The following is a 26,819-nucleotide window of genomic DNA, read 5'->3' on the forward strand; positions in this document are numbered from 1 at the left end:
GAGTTGTACGTGGACATACAGGTTTTACGGCTCTCAGGAGAACCCAAACGGAAGACTCTGCTCGTGAGTATCTACTGAATTTGAGGGGAGACATCTTGCAATAGAAGTCTGCTTGTCTGTGATCAAATGGGGTTTCACAGTCTTCTTTTAATATTTTTTTAAAAAAAAAACTTAATGACTTAAAAATTTTTTTTAATCAAGGTACCGGGGATTGAACCCAGGACCTCGTGCATGCTAAGTGCTCTAACACCGAGCTATTATCCTCCCCCAGCTTTCACAGGCTTCTTAATTTGTTTGAGGGGCATTTTGAGAGTCCCATCTAGTGACATGTGGCAGACGCTATGATCCATTTGGCTGAATTAGCATATGGAGTCAATTCCACCTAATTTCACCTTCTTGAACAAGAGTCAGAAGGAGACTGATGATGCTGTGGTCTCGTTCTGGGAAGGCCCCAGGGAGTTCTTTGTGAGAAACCGGCCATGGTGCCCAGATGCACCAGCCTTTGTAACTAATGAAGCTTTGAGTGAAGCAGATGTGCAGCCTGGGACCTACTTCACAGTCGCGCAGCGGGTCACCCACCCTCCCCTCGGGGTCCAGGATGGGGAGGATCTCATGTCATGGACCATCTGACCTCCCTGGATGGTCTCAGTGAAGTGCTGTCTACTCTACACATTGCTCACCACATACCCTGTGCTTTTCAAGTGATGATTTAAACAGTCAAAAGCATTTTTTAAAAGCATAAGCACCAGGTTTGAGTCAAAAGCATAAAATAATTCTAAGATGCTTGTGTCTAATTATCTGGAGTCTTAAAACTGGATATTTTTCCAATCCAATGGACAACAGTCATCATTATTCCTTATAATATGCTGAAATCATGAGAAGGGAGACATTTTTCCACTAATGTTACCCATTTTCTTATTACCCTAACTGAGAGTTCCTTTTCTAAGATGGCTTTGGAATGATCTCAGAACTATATGACTATGACGTTTCCCTTCAAATTCTGGTGCCTGTTAGGGCCAAGACGAATTCATTGTTACTGGAGTTTAATTGATCACTGAATGCTTTGTTGAAATTCAGGTGCACCTTGTATTTGGATCCAAGCACAGTCTAGTAATGACTGAAAATGCAACAAGGTTAATTCAGTATCACCTACTGTGAGAAAGTCTATGTTGACCACTAGGGATCCTAACATCTTTGTTACTAAGAATCCTTAAATAGTGTGTTTAAGACTCTATTCCATTGTAGGATGGTAGAGGGATGGAGTTAAGTTTTCTGCTCTACAATTTGTGGGACTTCATCTTTCAGAAAAATCAAAGAGTTGCCCAGGTCCAGGAAGGAAAACTTAGAGAACCATTCTGGTAGCAATCTTGGTTCCCTGCCTTTGATGAAAGCCAGTCGTGTGATTTATGGAAGTTGGGGGTGGGGCTCTGAGTTGTAAGAGCCACACCCAAACCGTTCGAATCTAAATATCTCACACAAAGCCGTGTTCTACTGGTGTGGGTCAGTGCGATCCTCATGGGAGCAGCTGCTCCCGGGGCGCCAGAGCTGGCTCTCAGTCACCCTGGTTGTCCCAGGTTGGCCCTTCAAGGCAGACATCTCAGGTCCAATTGTCAATCTCCATCAAAGAGTAACCACATTCCAGAAAGGAATTCCAGAAGGTATTTGGGGGCTGGCGTGTTAATCAGAAAGGATATTTGGGCTGGGTAAGAGGGGTCAGATTGAAAGAAGGTAGTTTAAAAACCATTTTTTCAACTAACTTCTTTTTGGGTTAAAATATTATACTTCAGGAACTGGTGAAATTTCTAGATGCTTTAAAAAGCTAAGTTATATTTTGAATGAGTCTTTGCAGACATACTGTACTCACAAAAGTCATAAATAAAAAAATGACATTCTTTGCAGCTTTCTTTGTGAGTGAGACTAAATGGCACCTCTGCTTCTACTTCAGGTGTTTAAAAACGAGAAGAGCCGACAATAGCTCGGACTGTTGGTTTCCTGTTTCCGTTCTGCTTTTTCAGTTATCAGACTGAAACTGTTTCACTGTTTGGACATCCCAGGAGGAGGGTTTTAAGGGCTGGTTCAGTGGTCATTAAAGCTGGGTCTCCCTACTCTGCCCCGAAAGGTAGAAACTGGGTGGCAAGGAGCTTTGATGTCACATAATCTCAGCGGGAAAGAATGGTGTTCAGTGAGCTTTAAAAATACAGCTTCTTAAAATGGCACTTGAGGTCCCTCAAGGCTTTCTGCCACAGAATCACTGATGGAAAGCATGTGTTCCCTACGTTTGATAGTTTTCTGCTTTTCTACATGATGGGAGCTGAGCTGAGAGAATGAGCTTATTCCTTATAGAGAATTCTCGAGAATATCTCAATGGGCATATAATGCACAGCTATTTCGATGCAATAATCTGACACTTCCAGACAGCTTAGATCCCCTTATTATCTTATGCTGCATGTTGACATTTCATTAGAAAAAGAGACCAAGGTAGCTAACCATTTGTAGCAACATTTTGAGTAGTTAGTAGGTACTCAGTGCTAACTTTTTCAGGGTTTAACTTTCACAGCATGTTTGTGAGGTGAATATTACCATCGCTAATTTGTGGATGAAGAAATGAAGGATCAGAACATCTAGGATCAGGTTACACAGCTCGTGAAATCAAGCACAAGGCAACAGTCTGCAAAGCTCGATGCCTTTGACCTAGTTCGCACTGTCTCCGCATTCACTGGGCAAGACCTGAGAAGATGAAGTTGGCTTCGTTAGAGCTTCTCCACTGATGGAGGCACCGTGGCAAGTGGCTTCCTGCTGCCCTCCCGACAGCCCTGGGTTCCCGTCCATTCCTGCTCATTGATGGACCAAACCAGGCCCAATCCTGAATCACTTCTGCTCTTCTATTCTTTGCCCCTGCTCTTGGGTCACACAGTAGAGTAGAACCACAGTGCTCAGAGCAAATGAATTTTAACGTCCTCGGTGTCAACTGTGGTCCTCACCTCCCTCCTCAGGTTCACCCTCAGCCTCGCCTTGACCTCAGCTTCACTTCCGGTGCTCGGCAAATTCTGGCTTCGCGCCTTGCTCCTGACCTTCAGGGATTCTTCTACTGGGCATGAAACCCCAGTGGCCGCCAGATCCCGTTAAACCCATCTTGGCAAATCAGTTTATCTTTTCATTCACAGTTTCCCATCTCTTCAAGCGAGAATACATTAAGAGATTGCGTCCATTGACTTTTCCTGCACTAAACATTTTTGATCCTGCAAAACTCTGAAGTCTACCTCCACACTGTCTTTATTCTTACCTCTTACTTTGTTGAGTGTAAGACTATTAAAGTGAACCAATTAATATATACACAGACACACCATATCGCATTTCTTTCTCCATGTATGCCTTCGTTCATTCTTAATGCGCCTCAGGATAAGGAATCTTTCCTCTTTAAAGATCACCCCCATCTCTCTAATGTCTTTTCTTATCTTGATTTGCAAAGATCTTTCTTTTGCTCTTTTGAGTTTGTCTCCAGTATCTCCTTTTCACAGACTCTCTTCCTCCTGCCTTCAAAAATGTTTAGTTTTCCCTTATCTCACAAAAATGTCACTTGATTCTGTGATGTCTCACAGCTCCTTCCTTCCGCCCACAAATGTCTGAAACGAATGTTGTTATCAGCTGCCTCCTTTCCTCTGCTTTTCATTCCTTCCTTAATTCACTGTGATTTGGCTTCAGGCCCCATTTTTCTGCTGAGATTGCTCTTTTAAAGGTTAGCAGTCTACATTTTGTCAAATCTAATGGCCTTTTTATCCATCCGAACTCACAGAGAGTCGACATTATGCTCCAACTAGACTGTGAGTGTTAAGTTCTGCGGCCTCCCCCATCTCCATCCATTCCTCCAGTGCCACTTAGCTGCCTCTGGACTTCAGCAGCCCCAGTGCCTAGAAGCAGTGCTTGCTATGGTGACAGCGGACCGAAAGGCTGGGTCAAGGGTGGGGCTCGGCCACGAGCGACTCTTTGACATTAGCAGCATGGTCTTGTGCAAGTGTTATGTCGACTTGCCCTTGGGTAAAAGACAATGAGCTGGGACAATCCAGGCTTGGCACGGACTGAGGGTGGGAAAGATCCGCCTGGGACCTGAGGGGGAAAGGCTGACTCCAAGACAAACTTCAGGAAATGGTCAACATCAGCTCTGATCCTGCCTCCAGTCACTGACTCAAGAGAGCAAAGGGGCCAGGATCTGGCTTCAGGGAGATGATACAGTCTCAGAAATGTATTGAGATTAGAGCAAAAGAACCAAGAATGCCGACTGACGGCACAAGAAGGAGTCAATGTGTCAGGACGGTAACCCCTCTGGGTCCGTGGTTTCTCTGCGGTTTCAGTTACCCTCGGTCAACTACAGACCGAAAATATTAGATGGAAAATTCCAGAAATAAACAATCTGTAAGTTATAAGTTTTGAGTAGCGAGGTGAAATCTCACGCCGTCCCACTTCGACCCGCCCAGGACGTGAATCCTTCCTTGTCCAGCGGGTGTCCTGCCCGTTAGTCGTTTAGAAGCCAACTCCTTGTCAGATTGACTGTCCCCTGACTGCAGTGTTTGTGCTCAAGTAACCCTTATTTTATTACTAATGGCTGTAAAATGCAACAGTCGTGACGTTGGCGGTACGAACATGCCCAAGGGAAGCGGTGAAATGCTCCCTTTAAGTGAAGAGGTGAAAGTTCTTGACTTAAGGAAAGAAAAAGAAAAGCCACGCTGAGGTTGCTGGGATCCGGGGTGAGACACGTCTCCACGTCTACCTGTGAGACTGTGAAGAAGGGGCAGGGAGTTCGTGCTGGTTTCACTGTCGCGCCTCAAACTGCGAAAGTTATGGCCACAGCGTGTGGTGAGGGTTTAGTTCAGGTGGAAAAGGCGTGATTTTATACAATAAGATATTTTGAGAGAGAGAGACTACAGTCACATAACTTTTATTACAATATATTGTTTTAATTGCTCATTTATTATCGTGGTTGTTAATCTGTTACTGTGCCTAATTTATAAAATGAATGTTATCATAGGCATATATGTGCAGGAGAAAACACGGAACCACATGTACGGGGTTTGGTCTATCTGCAGTTTCAGGCATCCACCGGGGGTCCTGGAACTTACGCCCCCAGGATTAGGGGGAACTACTACATGTGGAACTTTCTGGAAAGCTCTTTAAAGAGAGCTGACTGCTGGGAAGCACATCTTTTTGTTCTTCTTTCTTGGCTGGAATGCTGATGTGATAGATTTCACTCTAGCTACCATTTTGTGATCATGAGGTGACTTTCGGGATGAAAACTGCATCCCAAGAAGGATGAGGAAGAAATATTAAAAGAGATTCTCTGATGACCATGGAGCTACCATTACATGTCTGCTGTGCCTGCTTCCAGATCCTTCTTAGGTGACAGTAAAACAAATCTCTACCTTCTAGATAATTATTATTTGGGCTTTCTATTACTGGTAGCTAAATTTGATTATGAGCTGGTACTGTGTACACGCAATATCTCTGGACGATTATCCACAGAACTGATATTGGCTGTTGCCTCTTGGGAGGAGAACTGACACACCCAGATTTATCAGGGGCCAGGAGGAAAATTTAAATTTTATAGTACTCCCTTCTGTCCTTTTTAGAGTTCCCGTTTCAAGAAGATAATAACAACAAAAAGTGCAAATAAATAATAACAAAAAACATAAACAAAAAACAAACAAGTGAAACAGAAACAATAGAAATGTAAGAGACTTGACTTCTTGAGTGTTCAAGAAAAACATACTGCAAATTTTCCATCCCTGTTTTCACACCCTTTGAATGGTATTTTCTTTTCATTAAAGGTGAAGGTGGATCCAGCTGCATTTTATGAATTTAATCAGATTTTTGTACATGAATGGAAATTAGCATGCATAACTGACACTCAGCTCTGATTTTCTATCTTGTCTTCTGTAGAATTTTGTGTCAGGATCACTACCCAAATAATTAAAAGCTCCAGGATTTTTGCCACTAAAATCATATCTCCAAGACTTTGAATTCATATTTATGACTGATAACAAGTGAGTAAAGGGCTAAGGAAGAAGTGATTCTTAATGTGTCTTTGTTTGTTGGATGTTGACACAATTTTATCTAACGCAGTGCTGGATTATCCGTGGGAGCGTCGTTTTATGGGAAATATCCTAGAAGGCACAGATCTTTATGTATGATCAAAATGCAATTAATCAAGATCATTAAAAAATCTTCTGCTTACACAGACACCTCCACTTACTTTTCAGGGCTTTGTTTTTTATGACAAAGTCAACCTTCTTTCTCCTCTAGTTGGGGAAAAGTTCTCCTCTCTTTGTCCAGACATTCCTTACTTTCTCTTCCTTCCAACGCTTTAATCACGGATCTTTCCAGTGTCTGGGATGGCTGTCTCCATTTTTATTTTCCCCAGTTGTATATATCTTTGTGTACACACACACATACTCACACACACACACACACACACACACTCATTCAGGGAGTAACTCATACTGCACAGTAAATGTCACAGGCTCTCCCTGACTTCTCCCGGCCGCAATGAATCCCGAGAGGAAATCCCATGAACCAGTGTCCTTTATCTACATCCCGCCCACAGGTATGCTTCTTTAAGATGTTAAGATGGTTGCCAAAAAGATTATTTTGGAAGATGCCACAAAAAATTTAAAATTTTTAGTTTTTCCTTGAAACAATTGGCCCTGAAGTCCTGCGTGTCTACAATCAGCTCCACCTGAACAGCTGCTGCTGCTCTTCCAAACAGAGCAGCCTCAGATGTCCGGGGGTCCCCACACCCCGCTGCCTGGCCTCTGAGCTATGTGATCCTCTGGGCATGCGGGACCCTGAAAATGCGGCCCGAGAGCAGGAGTGGGGAGGGGGCGTGAGTGAGCTGACCTGAGCACAGAAGTCGGTGCAGACCTTTGCAAGTGTCTGTGTTTGTCTGGAGAGTCACGCCTCAGGCACACCTAGAACTATGTCCCACCTGTACAAGAGCCCAGCGCGGATCGCCCGCTCCTGCCTGAAATAGTCACACAATTTATCTTCTTACTAAGCCAACTGTTTACGCCAATGTACATTTTAAAGCTGGACTGGCATCTACTGGGTGTTAGAGGTTCCCCCCTATATTTTGTAAGTCGGGTAACTGGCCTGCAGAACTAGGTATCACTGCCCAATACACCTTATTACCATTTCTCTACTGTTTTATGCCTGTGTGTCTCAGCTTCCCAAATTAACGACAGACTCCTGGAGGGAGTGGTACCATTCTTTATGTATTTCTGGAAGCTAATAGAAGACTCTCTATATATGAATATATACATATATTTTATATATATATATATATGTATATATATATATATATATATATGAATAAGTTGGTACCTAAATGTTCTTTTTACCAAATGAAACCAGGATTTTGCCATGAGAGCATCTTTCGCTCATAATCTTTAAGATTTCCTTCCTTCACGTTTAAATTTATTTTCACTTGAATTAGAGTGACAAACCTGGCTTTGTTTATTTTCTTTGACAGTGTATTTGTATCTATATTTTCAAGCATATAATTTGAGCATCTCAACAAGGGGCAAATAACCACAGCCTGGAAAGTGTGAAGATAAATCTTATTCACACTTCATTAGTTCAAGAAACAGCTTCTCACATCAGTTAATATGATGATAGTTTTTAAAATGCCTGCCAGCCTCCCCGAAGGTGCTGATATGAAGTGAAATTAATCTAGGGCCGGAAAGGAAGCGGATTTGGAAAGAGATTTTACAGATGTCGTCTGAAATGTTAACCTTTCTATGTAAGGCTCTGACCGTGAAATAATGTTATCTTGAGTACAGTGCTGCTTCCCCCCCCCTTTTTTTAAAAAAAATTCTGAAAAGTTTTACCTTACATGATACCTAGAGATGTCTCTTGTCAGAAAAGTAATTAAATGATTGTGTAACAAAGAACCACTAAAATATATTAAATCCTTGTTAAAATGGATAAAAGCCACTTATGGAATCTGCTGTAGCCTTTTCCTCACACATGTTCGTCTGTCCTAGTCTTGTTATTTTTGCTTTCACTATAGTTTTAATCCTGCGAATAGAAGGATTTTAAGCCTTATTCCATTTACGGATAGATTCTCAAACTGTTTTCAACCTGCACTTTCCTGACATCCTTTCTCTGCTACTTCATTCAGTTAAGAATATTTCTGTGTGAAGATGGAAGGAGAAAGGGAGGGGAAGGGAAGAGGAAGAGGAAGAAGAGGAGGAAGAAGGAGCAGAAAGATGAGATGGAGAGAAAGAGAAAGAGAAGGAGGGAGAGAGGGGGTGGTGTGCCTGAGGCTGAAACCATGGCTTTTATAGAAATTTTATTTGCATTTTAGTAAAAGCTAAGTCACCATGCAAACTGCCAAATAAGGAAGGAATTTTGTCTCTTTTTCAAAGACTTAACAGGGATAGTATTTCAATAGTTAACAGTGAAGTCAAACTGGCTCAATTTGTCCCCCACTTCCCCTCTCCTCTGCTCGTTGGCCTCCAGAAGGGTCCAGTGTCACCGTGTTCTTCCACATTGCTCCCTTTCAGATGGTCTCAGATGCCTCATTGGCATTAAAAAGTAATATCACAGCCATCTGGTGGTCTTCAAAGGATAAACTATTAAAGGGATAAAGCCATCCAATGATCTTAAAGGGACAGAGGATGTAAGATGGCACGTTAACTAGCAGCAGAGAAGGGCTTTGTCTAGTGATGAGAGTAGCGACGTGATGGACAGACCACACACCCCAGAACAGTGGCACGCACTTCCACTCTGGGTGAGCAGGTCAGCCCTGCCGGGAGGGGAACCTCAAATCCCGTCTCACTCCGTGGTGAGTGTGCAGACACGTATGTGCGGGGAGCAGGGACAGCTTCAGGGAGCTGCAGGCAGAGTGGAAGGAAACCCAACTGGAATGATAACTGCCTTGAATACATTTCAGACCTGCTTGTTTCTTCTGCACTATCGTCCAAGAGGCACAGGCAGAAATGAAACACTTGTGGGCAGAGAAATTACCTTCCAATGAATCAGAAAACAGCTCGTGGAACACACATCAGCTGAAAGGAAGAAACGGTCTGAACGGCCAGTTTTCACCTGCATCCTGTGTGTAGGCGGAGGACTTGAGTGAGGAAACACCTGCAGGACCTCTCTCTTCATTGTTGTGCAAGTTAGATAACAAAGGGAAAATCAGAGACATAGAACTATCGATGCTCATTGGCTAAAGATCTGTTCGGTGGTCAGTACACTTACTTGCTCTCTGAACTTAAACATGTTTCAATAATCCCCTTCGAAGGGCAGTGTTTTTAAAACTTTAGTAACACTGGCCTGCTCTCCCTCTGGGAGGGGTTATTAAAACACTTTAATGCTGCTTCAGATCAATGGATTCAAGAAGGATAATGTGGATTCCGACAGAACTGTCAGCTAAGCTGAAGATGTATTCAACTGAAGAACATGTTTGAAATAAATTATTCTTACACCCACCAAAACATATCACACTTAAATTGGGAAGGCGAATATACAGTGCATATTAATTTCAACCAAATTCTTAGTGAAGGAAACAAAATTATTTTAGTTTTCATTATGCCACTCCATTGTGGATGAAACTGGAAATATTAATAAGATGCATTTTCTCTCTTTTCAAGCCCAGGCCTGATTAAATGTCACCCCACACTCACACCAGTGTCAGATTTTGCTCCCAAGTGCTCCTCTCTGACTCCTGGCCATGTCTCAGGGTCGATTCCAAGCGCTTTGCCATGAAAGCTTCCTGAGCACAACTTGGATGTCCCCGAAATTTCATGTCATGTCTATTTTGAGTCTCCAAGAATTCTGGTACCAATTCCATGACTGGGTTTTCCCCCACACCACTAAGCAATTCTCCAACATCAGCTGAGTGTCCTTCAAATCAACTCAATTCTGATGTATCTACCTGGAGATAACATCAGAGCCCACAAGACACCCCCCTCCCCCACCGTCAGATGCCAGTTGCAAGTCCAAGTCATTATTTGGGCTTCTGACCAACTAGCTCTACACTGGAGGTTCCAATGACCCCTTCCTGGGGTTTGGTTATTTGGCTGGTGCAGCTCACAGAATTCAGAGAAATACTTTACTCACTAGATTATTGGTTTATTAGAAAAGGCTACAACTCCGATGCAGCCAGATGGAAGAGACGTAGGTGGTAAGGCATGGGGAAAGGGCACGGAACTTCCATGCTGCTTCCGGTTTCCACTCTCCCTAAATCACAACGTGTAAAAAAAACCTGGAAGCGTTCTGAATCCCACTTTTGGGGGGTTATGTGGAAGCTTCATCATATAGGCAAGACTGATGAAAACATTGATATTGGTGATTTTTTTTTCAACCTCCAACCTCCCCCAACCTTGGAGGTCTGGGGTTGGGACTGAAAGTTCTAGTTCTCAAATCACATGGCTGGCTCTCCTTGCAAGCAACCCTTCCTCAGGTGCAGTCCAAAATTGCCTCATAACATAATAAAAGACACTTTTATCACTCTCATCACTTAGGAAATTCTGAGTTTTAGGAGCTCTGTGCCCAAAATGCGGATGACCAAATACATATTTCTTATCAATCACAATATCAGAGTTTCTCAATGACATACCATGTTAGCTGTTTTGCTTAATTTCCAAGAACCAAAACAAATTCTCCCTCTTTACTTTTTAATCATTAAAAAATTATTTATACAAAAGTGCATATCAGAGCTCAATCATGGTTAGATTTTACCAGTAGGAAGTGATGGCTCTCTCCTAGATAGAATCACAGGATTTACTCTCTGCAGCCCTAGTTCATCACCTTCATATACCGCATTATCTTGGTAGTCCTTTGAAGGACCTCTTTTAATGTATAAGAGGATTTAAAATTTTTATCTCATAGTCACTTTATCTTATTTTTCTGTGCAGCTTTGTCCCAGTTCATTGCTAGCACACCACACTTGTCTGATAAATTCATGCTAAAATATTGAATATAGTTTGGATGAGTGCAAAAAAAGATAAGAAGGATTCTTCAAAACTAGCTTGGCAAAATCCAGCAACACATAAAAAAGATTATACATCATGACCAAGTGGGGTTCATCCCAGGGACACAAGGGTGGTTCAACGTATGCAAATCAGTCAATGTAATACATCACATCAATAAGAGAAAGGACAAAAACCACATGATCATCTCAATAGATGCAGAAAAAGCATTTGATAAAAGTTTGTATTTATGATAAAAACTCTCACCAAAATGGGTATAGAGGGAACAAATCTCAACATCATAAAAGCTATATATGACAAACCTACAGCCAGCAGAGTACTCAATGGTGAAAAACTCAAAAGCTTCCCACTAAAATCTGGGACAAGACAAGGCTGCCCACTATCACCACTCCTATTCAACATAGTCTTGGAAGTCCTAGCCACAGCAATCAGGCAAGAGAGAGAAATAAAAGGGATCCAAATTGGAAAAGAAGAGGTAAAAGTGTCACTATATGCTGATGACATGTTACTATATATAGAAAACCCTAAAAGGCCCACACAAAAGCTACTAGAGCTGATCAAAGAATTCAGCAAGGTAGCAGGTTACAAGATTAACGTTCAAAAATCAGTTGCATTTCTTTACATTAATGATGAATCAACAGAAAAAAAAAGTAAAGAAACAATCCCCTTTAAAATAGCACCCAAAGTAATAAAATATCTGGGAATAAATCTAACCAAGGAGGTGAAAGAATTATACACGGAAAACTATAAACCATTGATGAAGGAAATTAAAGAAGATTTTAAAAAATGGAAAGATATCCCATGCTCTTGGATTGGAAGAGTCAATGTTGTTAAAATGGTCACATGGCCCAAGGCAATCTACAGATTTAATGCAATCCCTATCAAATTACCCAGGACATATTTCACAGAACTAGAACAAATCATAATAAAATTTATATGGAACCATCAAGAACCTAGAATTGCCAAAGCATTACTGAAGAGAAAGAAAGAGGCTGGAGGAATAACTCTCCCAGACTTCAGACAATACTACAGAGCTACAGTCATCAAGACAGCATGGTATTGGTACAAAAACAGACATATAAACCAATGGAGAATAGAGAGCCCAGAAACGAACCCACAAACTTTTGGGCAACTAATCTTCGACAAAGGAGGCAAGAATATACAATGGAATAAAGATAGTCTCTTCAGCAAATGGTGTTGGGAAAACTGGACAGCAGCATGTAAAGCAATGAAGCTAGAACACTCCCTTACACCATACACAAAAATAAACTCAAAATGGATCAAAGACTTAAACATAAGGCAAGATACAATAAACCTCCTAGAAGAAAATATAGGCAAAACATTATCTGACATACATCTCAAAAATGTTCTCCTAGAGCAGTCTACTCAAGCAATAGAAATAAAAGCAAGAATAAACAAATGGGACCTAATGAAACTTACAAGCTTCTGCACAGCAAAGGAAACCATAAGTAAAACAAAAAGACAACCTACGGAATGGGAGAAAATTTTTGCAAATGAAACTGACAAAGGCTTGATCTCCAGAATATATAAGCAGCTCATACGACTTAATAAGAAACAACCAAACAATGCAATCCAAAAATGGGCAAAAGACATAAACAAGCAATTCTCCAAGGAAGACATACAAATGATCAATAGGCACATGAAAAATGCTCAATATCACTAATTATCAGAGAAATGCAAAGCGAAACTACAGTGAGGTATCACCTCACACCAGTCAGAATGGCCATCATTCAAAAATCCGCAAACGACAAATGCTGGAGAGGCTGTGGAGAAAGGGGAACCCTCCTACGCTGCTGGTGGGAATGCAGTTTGGTGAAGCCACTGTGGAAAACAGTATGGAGATTCTTTAAAAGACTAGGAATAGACCTACCATATGACCCAGGAATCCCGCTCCTGGGCATATATCCAGAAGGAACCCTACTTCAGGATGAAATCTGCACCCCAATGTTCATAGCAGCACTATTTACAATAGCCAAGACATGGAAACAGCCTAAATGTCCATCAACAGATGACTGGATAAAGAAGAGGTGGTATATTTATACAGTGGAATATTACTCAGCCATATAACCCGACAATATAATGCCATTTGCAGCAACATGGATGCTCCTGGAGAATGTCATTCTCAGTGAAGCAAGCCAGAAAGAAAAAGAAAAATACCATATGAGATCGCTCATATGTGGAATCTAAAAAAAAAAACAACAAAAAAACACAAACAAACCATAAATACAAAACAGAAACAGACTCACAGACATAGTATACAAGCTTGTGGTTGCCAAGGGGGTGGAGGGTGGGAAGGGGTAGACTGGGATTTCAAAACTGTAGAATTGATAAACAAGATTATACCGTATAGCACAGGGAAATATACACAAGATCTTATGGTAGCTCACAGAGAAAAAAATGTGACAATGAATATATATATATGTTCATGTATAACTGAAAAATTGTGCTCTACACTGGAATTTGATACAATATTGTGAAATGATTATAAATCAATAAAAAATGTTAAAAAATAAATAAATAAAACAGAAAGGAAAACAAAAAAAACCTAGCTTGGCAAAACAACAGACAAATAGATCCAGTGGAACAGAATGGAGAGCCCAGAAATAGATTCACATAATATGGTCAACTGATGTTTGACAAGGGAGCAAAGGTAACACAATGGAGCAAAGACAGTGTTTTCAACAGTTGGTTTTGAAACAACTGGACATCCACATGTAGAAAAAATACGTGTGTGTGTGTGTGTGTGTGTATATATATATACTCTATACAAAAATTAACTCAAAATAGGTCATGGACTTAAGTGTAAAACACAAAAGTATAAAACTCCTAGATGATACTATAGAAGAAAATCTAGGTGACCTCGGATATAGTAATGTCTTAGTAGATAGAATCTCAAAGGCACAGCCCATTAGAGAAATAATAAGATGAGTTTCATTAAGATTAAGATGTTCTCTTCTGTAAAAGACACTGTCAAGAGAATGAGTAGACAAATTATAGACTTGTAAAGAAAATATTTCTTTAGACTTGTTGAGAAAAATTTGCCCAAGACAGATCCGATAAAGAACCATTATCCAATGTGTACAAAGAACCCTTAAAACTCAGTGATATAAAAATGAGCAGTCTTATTGAAAAATGGGCCAAAGACCTGAACAGGCATCTCACAAAAGAAGAAACATGATTGGCAAATAAGCACATAAAAAGATAGTCAGCAGTATATGTCATCAGGGAATTTCAAATTAAAACCACAGTGAGCTCCCACTACACATCTCTTAGAACGGCCAAAATCCAGAACTCTGACAACCAAGTAATGAGAAGGACATGAAGCAACAGGAATTTTCCTTCATCGCTGGTGGGAATGCAAAATGGTGCACTTTGGAAACAGTTTGGCAGTTTCCTACAAAATGAGACATATTCTTAACATTTGATCCAGCAATCACATTTGTACTTTGGGAATTTGCCAAAAGGAGTTGAAAACCTGCATCCACACAAAAACCTGTGCATGGATATTTATATCAGCTTTATTCATAACTGTCCAAACTTGGAAGCAACCAAGATGTCCTTTGGAGGGGAACGTCTGTTCCCTCCTCTAAAAATGAGGGTGATAATACTGTATCTAGCCCATGAGTGGAATATATCTGTTTGGATTAACTGAATTATTATAAGGAAAGTGATTAGGTTGTGTCTGGATGGGGTAAGCCTTACATATGCATCTTAGCAGGGACTGGAGATCCAGAATTGTGAGAAGGCTCCGGAGTTTAAGGAGCTTTTATGACCCTTGTGAATAGGATGACAGGTCCCTGGGGGACGGATTGGACCTGAAACCAAACTGCACTCTCAGGAGAGGCTGCTGACCTCCTGGGAAGAGTCGTCTCTGTTCAGAGGTGGGCGGTGGGCAGGGTGGGCTCTTCACAGGGACACGCCTGGCTCTGAGCCCCCTCATCTGGACCCTCGGTTGACAGCTCCTCAGGTCAGTGCCACCCATTCAATGACAGCAATGCCAGAGGTGAAGCTCTCACAGAGCACAAGTACCAAGTGAAGGTTGGGCAGGTTGAGAGGTTTCAACGGTTAATGCATCCGCCACCAGCAAGACTCTCATGTTGGACGAGGGAAATCACACAGTTAGGTCTTGCTTTTTCCGAGAGGATGTATTAACTGATAAGAAAAGGATTATTTGATTAATCAAGACATTGTCTCCGCTGGGACTTTATAGGTTGAATTCACTCACAGAAAGAAATGTAAACCAAACAAAGCAATATATTTCTTCCTTCAAACATTGAATCTATTTATTGCCTTGCTGAAAAAACCCTCCCAGCATTCTAAAACACCAGAGAAAACAAATCCGGAAGGCTGCTGTGAAGCAGATTATCACGCAGAGCTGATCCCCGGCTGCAACGCGAAGTGTCCTGTTAGACCTCTTTGTATCTTTCTATATGTTGACACCATTGTTTCACCGAAAAATGAGCCTCCTTCCATTTGTTCACGGGGAAAATGGATATTGTGTTGTGAATATAAAAGTATTCGTTTTTGATAGGACTAAATAATGGATCATTTTTGGCATAAAAAAGTTTAAGCATGGCTGAGGAGTCTGGCTCTAGGCCACAACCCTTTGTGCACTCCTTCAGGCCCGACCACAAGCGATGGTAGAGCCCCTGCCGGCCGGGCCCCTCCCCGCACCAGCTCGGTGCCGGCCAGGGCACGCGGTCCAGTCAAGGGCCCAGCCCTCCCCCTCCCCCAGCCCTGCTCGTCTAGGGGCCTCCGTTTGGAGGCCTAATTGTGAAGTAGCTCCCCGCAGGGGCCCTTCTCAGGTGCTTCTGCTGAGGCCACCTTACGGGGAGAGGGGCTTGAAAACATGGTCTCCATCTGATTCAGATGCAACACTTTTCCCTCCTGGCCCTTCCCGCCTCACTCCCCTGGCCCCCAGGTCTACAGAACAGCAGGGGCCCTTGGTGTGGGGCTCCCCTGTAAGTGACATGACCCCCCACGCCCCATGCACACCAGCACACCTGACCCCTACATGGGCCCGGTTCCGTGGGGAAAACGGAACCTGGGGAGCCAGCACGTCCTGTCTCCTGCTCACACGGTCACAGGGAGTGAATATGGGCTTGACTGGTTCCTTCGGTTTGGCTCCTTGTCTAACTGACCGCTTGGACCCATGGCCGCTGGGCCCTCTGTCCCCGCAGGGAGCGTGGATGGACTCACGGCATTCACTCCTTCTCCTCTGAGAAATACGCCTTCCATCCACAGGGCCATTCAGCAGAGTCACCCCTTTCTTACGCATTCAAAAAGCAGAAGTACACAGTGTGGTACCTCAAGGCTCGAACACAGCTGGCAGCTCTACTGCCTGATGCTCGGGCGGGAGGGCACCTAACGTGAGTGGCAGCTTGGACGTTTCTGGGTTTGCATCTTCAGCTGTGCTGCTGTGAGGGGGCCCCTCTGCTGGGCAGGAACCTGATGGACCCCAGATGTATATGCCTGGGGTCTCCTTGCCTCTTAGAGGTTTGAAATACGTAGCTCAGAACTGAGGCCAGCCCTAAGTCCTCTGGGGTCTCTCAGCAAGTTCCTTGTCCTCCCTCTCAGCCTCAGAGTTCTCTGTCCTGTGTCTGCAGGCACACACTTTGCTCTATCTCAAACCCCCAAAGGGTTCTGTTTCTGAAGTTAGATATTTCACTCTTCCTTGTAAATTACTTTTCCCCCTGCAGAGAGCTCGGCCGAGGTACCCCAGATGGGGCACAGATCTCTGTTTCCCCATCATTTTCCACAAGAGAACTGGTGAAAATGGTAATTCTATAGAAGGCATGAAGGGCTCCAGGGAGGGGCCCCCTCCTGCGTCTCTTGCCGTCTCCACCATCCCAAGCCCTGCTCCTGTCCAAAAGCCCGGCTCCCTTCTGCAGCACGGCCCCTGGGGCTCTCTGTTCTGGGAAGGACCGCCCAGCCCGGACTCCACCCGCTGGTGCCGGGCAGCGGCCTGAGCCCCGGGCTTCCCCTGATCTGTGAAGTCTGGGGAATAACACTGTCTTCATCTCATGAGGGATATTGGCTGACCTCTACTTGGCCACTGCCTGGAAGAAGGAAAGTAAATATTCTGTCATTAGGATCGAGTCTTCTGCACCTCTAGCACACAGAATCACTCCAAAGCAGTGGGCTATTCCAGACAACTTCCCTCCGAGGAAACGTGTTAAAAACAAAAGCCGGTCTTTGCCTGCAGGGTTCCCAGTCTGAGTTCTGTTGTGAAAGAACACAAACCCCCAAATCGACCTTTTTCTGCCACTTTTCTAAAGCTAAACAGTCACACCAGATGGCTTCCATTCACAGTTTCCAGCCTTTCTAACCTCAAGTGAATATCTATTTCTCTTTAAAATCTGATTTAAATTCTGCATCGTTTTCTTACCTTGTTATCTTAAAATAAGTTTCTACTCTTCTTTTTATCCCTTTTAATTTCAAAGAATTCTGCTTGGTTTCAGTTCCCTAGATGAATCCTACTTAGTTTATTCCTCAGAAGTTGTCTTCCTTCTAAATTAATCTTCCCACTGGAAAACCACCGCCAAAAAATCAATCATTTTATTTTCCTTTCTTAAAAATATTTTTGTAAAAAGTTAACAACATCTTCTCTTTAGACTAGATGTGCCTTTTCCACATTCTTTGCCAAGGACACCCAGACCAGGGCACACCACCCTCCTGCTCTGTCCTTTCCGTGATCACATTACACTTCGCTCGTCCTCACCCATGTTTTTCTCATGCTCCATTCCCATCAATAGTCTGTTGTCAGAAAGCCACAGGGGCAAGGAGAAAAGGTCTTTTAGATCGTTTTACGTTTTGCTTCAATCTTTTAATTTCCCCCCCTCCCTCCACTGAGGGCAGCAGGGGGAAAGGTCTGAATAATAATTCAGGAGATGTATTTGTCTAGCTGTAGGTCCATTGCTTGACATCTATCGGCAGGTTATGGAAAAGCAGAGCATCTGAAGACAGCCCTCCTGGTCAACACTCACTCGGCTACTTAGAACCTGAGCCTCTCCGGGTTTATAGATGTTGAATGCATGCAGTTTCCCCTTACTAAGTTTTTCAGAATATGAGACCTGAGTAACGGTGTTCAGCAGGACGCCCTCACAGTAATGATAACACTCCGGGATCATAAGAGTCCCAGAGTGCAGGCAGGACTCAGTGCACAGGATGAATCAAAGTCACAGGATTGTGGTATCATCAGTACATGAATTTTATGTCTGAAGCCAAACCAGGTCTGGGGTTAATCCAAGCCCAAATCCTCTTTTGTCTCAAACATCTTGCTACTTCGATATAAATTGTTTCTACCTGAATTATTGAGATAAATACCTTCTCGGTCCATTTCCCTTTTGCTAGTAAAGTCCTAGCTTGTAATGGAAGCAAATACCAGGTCATGAGGAACAAAAATGAAAACGAACCAAGACCGAATGAAAAAGAAACATGAAAAGAAAAAAAAAACTCTTCTATCAGGATGATACAATGACTTTTGCTTTCATTAAAGTTTCAAGACCGTATGCTACACCATGGCGGGTTATTTAAAATTGTCGTGAGCCTCCACTGTTCATAATGTGGCTTTTTATTCTAGTGAGAACATCTGTTTCCTTTTCTAATCATCACACTTCTCTTCTTTTCCCTTTAAAGATGCTTTTCAATCTCCAGACACCCTGGTCCTTTAATGCATTCTAGTCAGAGCCAGTATACTCTTTGCAGAACGACAAGAGGAGAAAGTACAAGGTTTCCTGTCAGTTGAGCGATGTAGTTGCTGATTTGCTGATATGTCTTAAAGCCGTTTTATTCTTTCACAGCTGGATGTACTGCATTTCTCTGTGCATGTGTTTGTGAATTTACGTAGATATTTTCCGTGTAAATACTCTTGTGCACGTACTGCCCGGCGATCGATTTCATTTGGGGAGATGGCCCAAGGAAAAGCTTTCTATTCTCTGCTTTTAGACCGCTAGCAAAGAGAGGTTATTAAAAGTATGTACTTTGCTGCTTTAAATATCTAAATTCAACACCAGGCTATTAGATTTGTCATCATCAACTAATATTCTTGCTCCTGGGCAGTGCACATTAGTATGAAATTTATTACGGCAACTCATTATTCCTGGCCTCCAAGAGTTTCCTTCTTAAGTTGCCTGTGGGGTCACAGGCTACTCAGAAAACAGTGCCAGGGATGTGGGGTCTGTATGAGCGGAGGCTGCAGATTCCCATCTGAGTAACAGGGAGCCACCGGCCAGTCAGTTCTCAGTTCTCTCTTTTTATCTCTTATTTCCTTGCTGGACTTTCTGGTGTGTCTCATTCTGGTTTAGTACTTAGTATGTTTATGAGTGAAAATAATGATTATAGTGATTTTCACATATTGATCATTGATGCTGGGCATGATGTTGAGGGCTTTATACATGATCTCACCCAATCTTTAAAATAATCTTATGAAGAAATTACTACCATTCTAATTTTGTGAATAAGAAATGGAACCGTGGGAAGACTAATTTAATTGCCCGATGTGATGCAGTGCAGAGTGGCATATCAGAATCTGAACCTAGTGTGTGTGGCTAAAGATCATGCTTTTAACCATGAGATACTCTGCCTCCCTTAGTGAATAAAAATAAGAATGAGGTCCTGTAATGACTGTTTCTTTGATTGGCCTCTTCCTCAATTTCAGAGATGTATGGTGGGAAGGATGAAAGTGCCTGGATCCTCTGATACAGCTATACACACACACGTGCACACACACGCACAGACATGTACTCACATGCACACATGTGGGTACACACACAGCTACACAAAACACGTGTACATGCATGCACACACATACAAATGCACAGACATAGACACTTAAACCTGAAATTGTTCACTCCTGTACTGTCAGATGGGAAAGTAAACTACTTGTAAACTCTTTTCAGAGTTTATGGGAAAAACAACTTGGGTCATCTTTCGCCCTGATCTGAGACCCCTAAACCTCACTTATATAATCTAAAGTCTTCGTGGAATATTCTTATTCTTCTCAGCCCCTGTGTTATTTTTGTGTGTGTCTTTATTCTTTCCATTTTTTTCAAGTCATTGACTTGTGTTCTACCTTGCCTAAAATCTAAACATTAATATTATCTTCTCCAATTCCAAAATGATCTTCCATGACCTTTAAAAACTCTTGAGTGTATTTTATTAAGAGCTAAGACTTTTTCATGTTTTTCAAAACCCTTTGGCATGCAGGAAGGGAAACTCAGATATTATCACGCAAGCTAAATCTTTTTTCCATGGAAATGTTTTAAATTCTTTTTCAATTGAACTCTTCTTTTCAGGTTTTTAATATCTGATTCTCTTTACCAGAAACCAGTTTTCTTCAATCTCTTTAACTTTCAACATAAAAATATTTTAATTTTTACTTTGTCTTAACTGAAAGGAATCACGATTTCCTCTGTGACTTTGTTATGATCTCACTCGTTGATTCCATAGCACATTTTTTTTTTTTTGGCAAATTACTCACTACCTTCTTTCTGGAACTGCTTTACACCAGCGTCTACACAGAAAGGTTCTTCTTCCTTCTCTTTGACTATATTTTACGTGATGCATTGGATCGGTCCTATAAATAAGAAGTCAAATAATTTTGTTTTTGCCTTAACATACAGAGGGGTGGATGTCTAGCTTCATTAGTATTAATTTTATAATTGGATTTCTGGTGGTATATTCACCTTTTTGCAATCAGTATCAATAGCCAGACTGAACTACAGATCAAACAGATTGCAGTCAATGCAGCACAGTAAAAGTAGAAGCATGGTTAGGACAAGCAGAGCTTTATCATGCCAGGAAGCAACTGGAGCCCTAAATGTACCATATGGGTAACAAGAGAGTTAATTTGTTTCACAAGTGACATCAAAGACTAAATGAAAAAAGGTATCATGTCAGCTGCTTCCTAGCACATTGAGATAAATCTACCTGCTTTATTCTTTCATTCATTTAAAGTTATTTTAGGATATGAAGTTAAGGCTTCTGCTTCAAACCTCTTCGTGGTCTAATCCTAAAATCATTCCCAATATCAAATACTGATCAAATGCCACTAATGAAAAGGTGCAAAATAGTTCCTTGGTAACAAATGCTAATATCCTAGTATAATCTGAAATTACAAAATAGCATTAAAGTTATATTACTTAGAAAGAATAAAGGTGCTGTTTCTTTTATGTCACTAAGTTGACTCCTTTCAAGTAACACAATGAATTCTCACAATATTTTTAAAGTGAACTGAAAACTTGTATGAGGTTGATCTCGTGCTGATCTAAAGGACCCCATGAATCCCCGTGGGATGACTAACCAAGGGAAATGTCCCTTTCTGCCATGTCTCTGTTGGCTCATCTGGGCAGATGAGGTGTGAGGAGAGTAGAAGGCCAAGGAATTTGAGGCCATAGCGAGGCACAGGGAACTGGACTCCCAGCACGTCACTATTTTTTTAAAAAAGTATCTTATCTATTTAGTTTTCTGCAGAGGAAGGTAATTAGATTTATTTATTTACTTACTGAAGGAACTGGGGATTGAACCCAGGACCTCATGCATGCTAAACATGCACTCTACCACCTAAGCTATACCCTCCCCCTCTGTGAAAGGGGCACTTTGACAGAGCCAATAAGATACGGTGGGGTGGGGGTGCGCATATCATGGTTCCCATGAGGCTGAGGAGAAAGGTACCATCTCCGCTGTCAGGGCCACAGCGGAGCCCTAAGCTCCAGCAAAGAAGAAGCCGGGATTATGCTGTATGCCAAAAATCGACACATTGTTATTGACTATAATTCAATTAAAAAAGAAAAAAAAAAAAGAAGCTGGGATATTGGCTTTGGCACAGAGAAGGAGGGAGGATCAAGTCGTAAGAGGGCTGAGCCCTGAGAAGCACCCCGAGAGCTCTGAGGGAAAGAGAAGCTCCGAACAAGACCTGAAGCAGGTTTCTTCTCCCTGGACGCAGCGCAGAGATTGACCCAACCCACCCTGTCCTGGCATCTGACATCGTTGACCCGGTTCCTCACCACCAGGGACACACTCTCATCTTCCCAGGAGGCCTCTGTGTCTGTCTCTGCTTTTGGGTCATGTCCTAACAAATCTGGGTCTCCCATGGTGTGGGGGGGGTGCGTCACACTAGATAACATAACAATCTTTGCTGTGCCCCCAAATAACCGTATTTTTTGGTATTATTATGTGAATTAAAATGTTGAGTGGGAAGCTCTGCATGCAGTTCAGCACCATGAAAGAAAAAAGTGGGGAGCCTGAGGTGACCCGTGATGTTACTTGGGACCTGGGCTTCGTATTCCTGCAACAGATAATTTTGAAAAGCCCCTGAAAAGTTTGATGAAGTTGGTTTCCTACCAGATTTGTAGGTGGCTAATCCAACACAGGCATGAAATGGGCAGCTGAATCTCATTTTCTGTCTCAAGGACTTTCGTGGAATTTACTGTTAGTCAATTCACATCACCGATGTGTCTACTCCCTGGCCTTGGAATGGTCTGGTGGCAGAGGGCAGCTGGTGCTTAAAAGTAACAAGGATGAAACTGGTGATTAACACGGCTGGGGATGTTCTGCAGGTAGAGGATGAGTGTGTTTGGAGAAGCTGGCATGACCTTCTCTGACAGAGGGTATAAATTGAAGTCTAGGCAGTTCTGCTATAATGCTCGCTTTGGAGATGTGTGATTGATGTATTAGGGAACAATTTCAAAGTAATGCAAGTCTTATATTTGCTCATGCATGAGTCTGTCCATGAGAAAAATAAGCAAACACAGATAGCTTCACCCAGCGGAACCAAATTGTGTAGAAAAACACAAAATGTAGGTGCAAACACACCTCATACACCCCCAGTTACCTTGGTTCACCACATGTGTGAGCTGAGTTACAACTTTCCATCAAATTTCAGGTATTTTTTCTTCCACCGCTTCACGACTCACAAGCTGTAACCCTCTGTCATCTACTTTCACAAGTGAAAAAGTGCAGACCTTTTTCTTTCTAGGTAAAACACCATATTTATTATATTATTCACCCATTTCTTAACCATTTAATATATGCAGAACTATGCTACCATTTTTAATAGCTTCACATTTTTTTATATGCCACTGACTAAATTTTTGAATGTTGTCCCCCTGACCCCGTTTCCCCCATAAGCCCTGTAGTTTTTATTGTGCAGTTTTTTAGGGACACATCTATTCTTTCAGAGCAGAACTGATGTCATACTTGGTTTATCCACTAATATGATCAGGATGGATTAAAAAAGGTTTGGGAAGGATATCTGTGATTGCATTCTGGGATTCTGGTGGAAGAGTCCTTCCAGTCCATCATCTTGATGGTATGAATACAGATTTCACAGAATAAGGGTGTTGTCCTAACACTGCCATGAAGAATTGAATAGAAACCAAAGTGCCTGAGAAGCAATGCGGACACAGGGTGGAGGAGATGGAAGGTGATGAGTGCTCTCCTGGGGCCAGCAGGTGCTTCTCCCTGCTTTTTGCTGCTCCAAGGTGACCAACAGTCAGTCTGGCCGGGGCTGCAAGAAGGACAACCCTGCGTGTATTGTAAACAATTGGGCAGCTGGGAACCTTCAGAAATTAAATTGTAGTAGGTTGAAAGTGGTCTTCCCGGCTCTGCGATTTGGGAAGGTACTGGATCTGGCAGTGAGAGGAACAAAGAGGGCCAGCAAATAAACCAGCTCTTGGCTGACTTGCGTGTGTCACTGAGGTTCTGTTGGTCTGTGTTAATGGGTCGTTTGGCTCCCATCAGAAAGTGCTGCCAGCATTTTGTGAATGGATGGTTAGGGTTTGGTGGGAAACAGCTCACTCTCCCACGTGAGGCAGCTGGGCTCCACAGAGCTGGCCTTCCGATGGAGACGGTTGCGTTACCAGCCCTCCCCGCTGCGGGCTTCACAGCCTTCCCATGCTCCCCCCCGGGGCTGCTGTCCACAGTGACATGTCACACGTCTGGGTTGTTTAATATTGACTTAACGTTAAATCGGTATATGCAGGTCCTAACTCTTTAATTTTCAGTTTAAATGTTAATCTCCCCCCGAGCTTTATTGAGATCTAATTGACAGAGAACATTGTGTAAGTGTAAGGTGTAACTGTGACAACTGTGAGGCATAACTCCTGCTAGACCGTTGACAACTACTGAAACAGCTGGTGGCCTCATACCTGTTTTCTTGGAGCACTGATTTTTCTTTTCTTTTAATTTATTTTTTTAGGGGGGGAGATAATTAAGTTTATTTATTAACTTATTTATTTATGTATTTATTTATTTATTAATGGAGGTACCAGGGATCGAATCCAGGACCTCCTGCATATTCGCACACTAACGCTGAGCTATTCCCTCCCCCAGAGCAGTGATTTTTTAAAGTGTTTTGTGCGGCTCAGGGTGCTTTGAAGGAATGTCAAGAGAGAGGAAGGGGGAAAAGAGAAAGGAAGGGAAAGGCATTGGGCAGAGAGGCCCCTCCCCCACTTCAAGGTAAGTAGATCTACCTTTATGTTTTATAACTGGGATTTGTTATTGGCTGAAGTGGGTCCCTTCAAAAGATTTTGAAGTCCTAACCCCCAGTGCCTGTGAATGTAACCTTATTTGGAAATAGGGTCTTTGCAGATAATTAAGGTGAGGTCGTTAGAATGGGTCCTAATCCAACATGACTGGCATCCTTATAAAAAGGGGAAATTTGGACCCAGAGACAGGTGCACACAGGAAATGAAGGCAGAGCTGAAGTGATGCTTCTACAAGCCCAAAATGCCAGCGATACCAGAACCCAGGAGAGACGCATAGAACAGACTCTCCCTCACAGCCCTCAGAAGGAACCAACCCTGCTGACAGCTTGATTTTGGACTTTCAGCCTCCGCAACCTTGAGATAGCAAATTTCTGTTGCTTAAGCCACTCACTTGGTTTGGTGCTTTGTTACTGGCACAGAGTTCTGGGTGGAATTCCATTTGACCCCCCCCCCCAAAAAAGCACAAAGCATTCTGAGGTTTAAATCATGTGAAAATTACTGGGTTAGAGGGAGGTGGGCCAGGTGGAGAACTGTGGATGCTTCCAGTCCAGAACTGCGCCAATCAAAGGACACAAGACCTCCTTGTGCCAAATGTCTATGAAAGCAAAGTCAAATGCCTGCTTCCTGACATGGGCATCCAGTGGGTGCTTTCACAGAGGGGCTGGTATTGTACAGTTTGAATGAGTCATGAGAAGAAAGAAGGATGCTCCTCAGCAATTAGATTACTCAATAACCTAACGTAACCAGGAACAGAAAAGGCTGAGAGGCCTCCATGTATCCCCAGCCCTCCGTATCCATGGGTTCCCCATTTGCAAATCTGAAATATTCGAAAAAATGTCCAGACAGTTTCAGAAAGCAAAACTTGAATTTGCTGCACACTGGCAACTATTTGCATAGCATTTACATTGTATGAGATACCATAAGTAATTTGAAGATGATTTAAAGTAACAGGAGGATGTGCCCGGGTTAGATGCAAATCCTACTCCGTTTTATATCAGGGACTTGAGCATCCGTGGATTTTGGTATCCTCACTGATACGGAGGGACAACTGCATATTCAAGATGGCCTTGGTAAGTTCAAAATAGGGTCTTCGTCTCTTTTTCATGACTATGACTACATGCTCTCAGGAATCCCTGTTCGCTATGAACTGTGGGTCACCTGTGCTGGTACACAAGCCAGGAGTCAATGGGAAGGTACAGATTCCGGATTATGAATTTACTTAACAGCTGGTGCTCGTTGCACCAGATGTGCACCCTTGCTTCTTCTCTTGATGAGGAGGAGAGACAGTAGGTGGGCGCATGGGTCCCTTCTGTAGATTTCTTTCATTAAATTCCCCGTGGATGCCATGTTTGACTAGTCATGAGCACATGTACCTGGCAGATCAATAGCTCAGGCAGAGGGGTGGAAGTCAGGCAGGGTTTTGGCATAAAAAGCCTAAATATATTTCAGAGACCTGGGGTTTCTGGGTTAGGAATGGTACACTGTGTTTTCTTTGGTACTCCAGGATGTGCGCTGGCAGAGGGGGGGTGCGGGGGGATGCTAGAAGTGACGGGGAAAGCACCAGAAGTTAGCCTCGGCTTTCAGAGATTTCAAATGGCACTGAACCAGCCCCTGCATCCTTGGAATTAAAAGGCTGTGAAGGACCAGGTGGTGTCCAGGAATAGATATCCGTGGTGGTACTCAAAATCACGAGTGGGTCCAGTAGGTCTTGTAGCACTGACCACAGACTGGAATTGTCTTTGGACATTGGGTTCGTGGTGTTGTCACCCAGCTGAAGGAGTTACTCCATCATCACACACCTGTGTGTGTGTGGATGTGGCTGTCTGTTGAATAGCAGTCTACGTCCCTGCTGGACTAAAGCAGCACTTGAAGGATTCCCGGGGAATGAGGTTTCCAGCTCGGTCATGCAGCCCCAGCAGCCCTCCCCAGCGCCCCAGCAGACGTCATCACTGATCAAGGCCTACGTTTATGTTTGTGCTGAACCCAGATGAGGCCTCAGAATTCTTACTCACACGGCTCTCTAGGGAGCTGCTCCCCATAGATGAGCTGTCATGGAGGATGAACCCCGTCTGTCCTGCCTGCATAGGCTTGGAGTAGGCATCTGGCATAATGCGAACTGCTTGTCCCGAAACGGGGCCAGCCTGGTGACCCAGTTCCCAGAAAGCTGCAGCATCTCCACAGGAGAAGCTCATCCGGCTGGAAGTATCCAGGTTCTCGTCTCAGATGTATGGGGTGAGGGCCGTCTGGCTGTTGGTGTGAGCCGTATGCAAGAACACAAGTCACCTCAGCCAGCTGCTCCTAGTCGCCACTTGCAACCCAAGGTCAA

The 26,819-nt window shown here is 43.0% G+C and overlaps 1 protein-coding gene across 1 annotated transcript in view; it reads right to left on the minus strand.

Annotated features, from left to right (window-relative positions):
- Positions 1 to 26,819, minus strand: part of NKAIN3 (sodium/potassium transporting ATPase interacting 3) — a 409,711-nt gene that overhangs the window by 38,584 nt on the left and 344,308 nt on the right. The window lies entirely within an intron of this gene.

This window comes from Vicugna pacos, chromosome 29 (assembly GCF_048564905.1).
Source record: "Vicugna pacos chromosome 29, VicPac4, whole genome shotgun sequence".
In the NCBI taxonomy this organism is placed as follows: Eukaryota; Metazoa; Chordata; class Mammalia; order Artiodactyla; family Camelidae; genus Vicugna; species Vicugna pacos.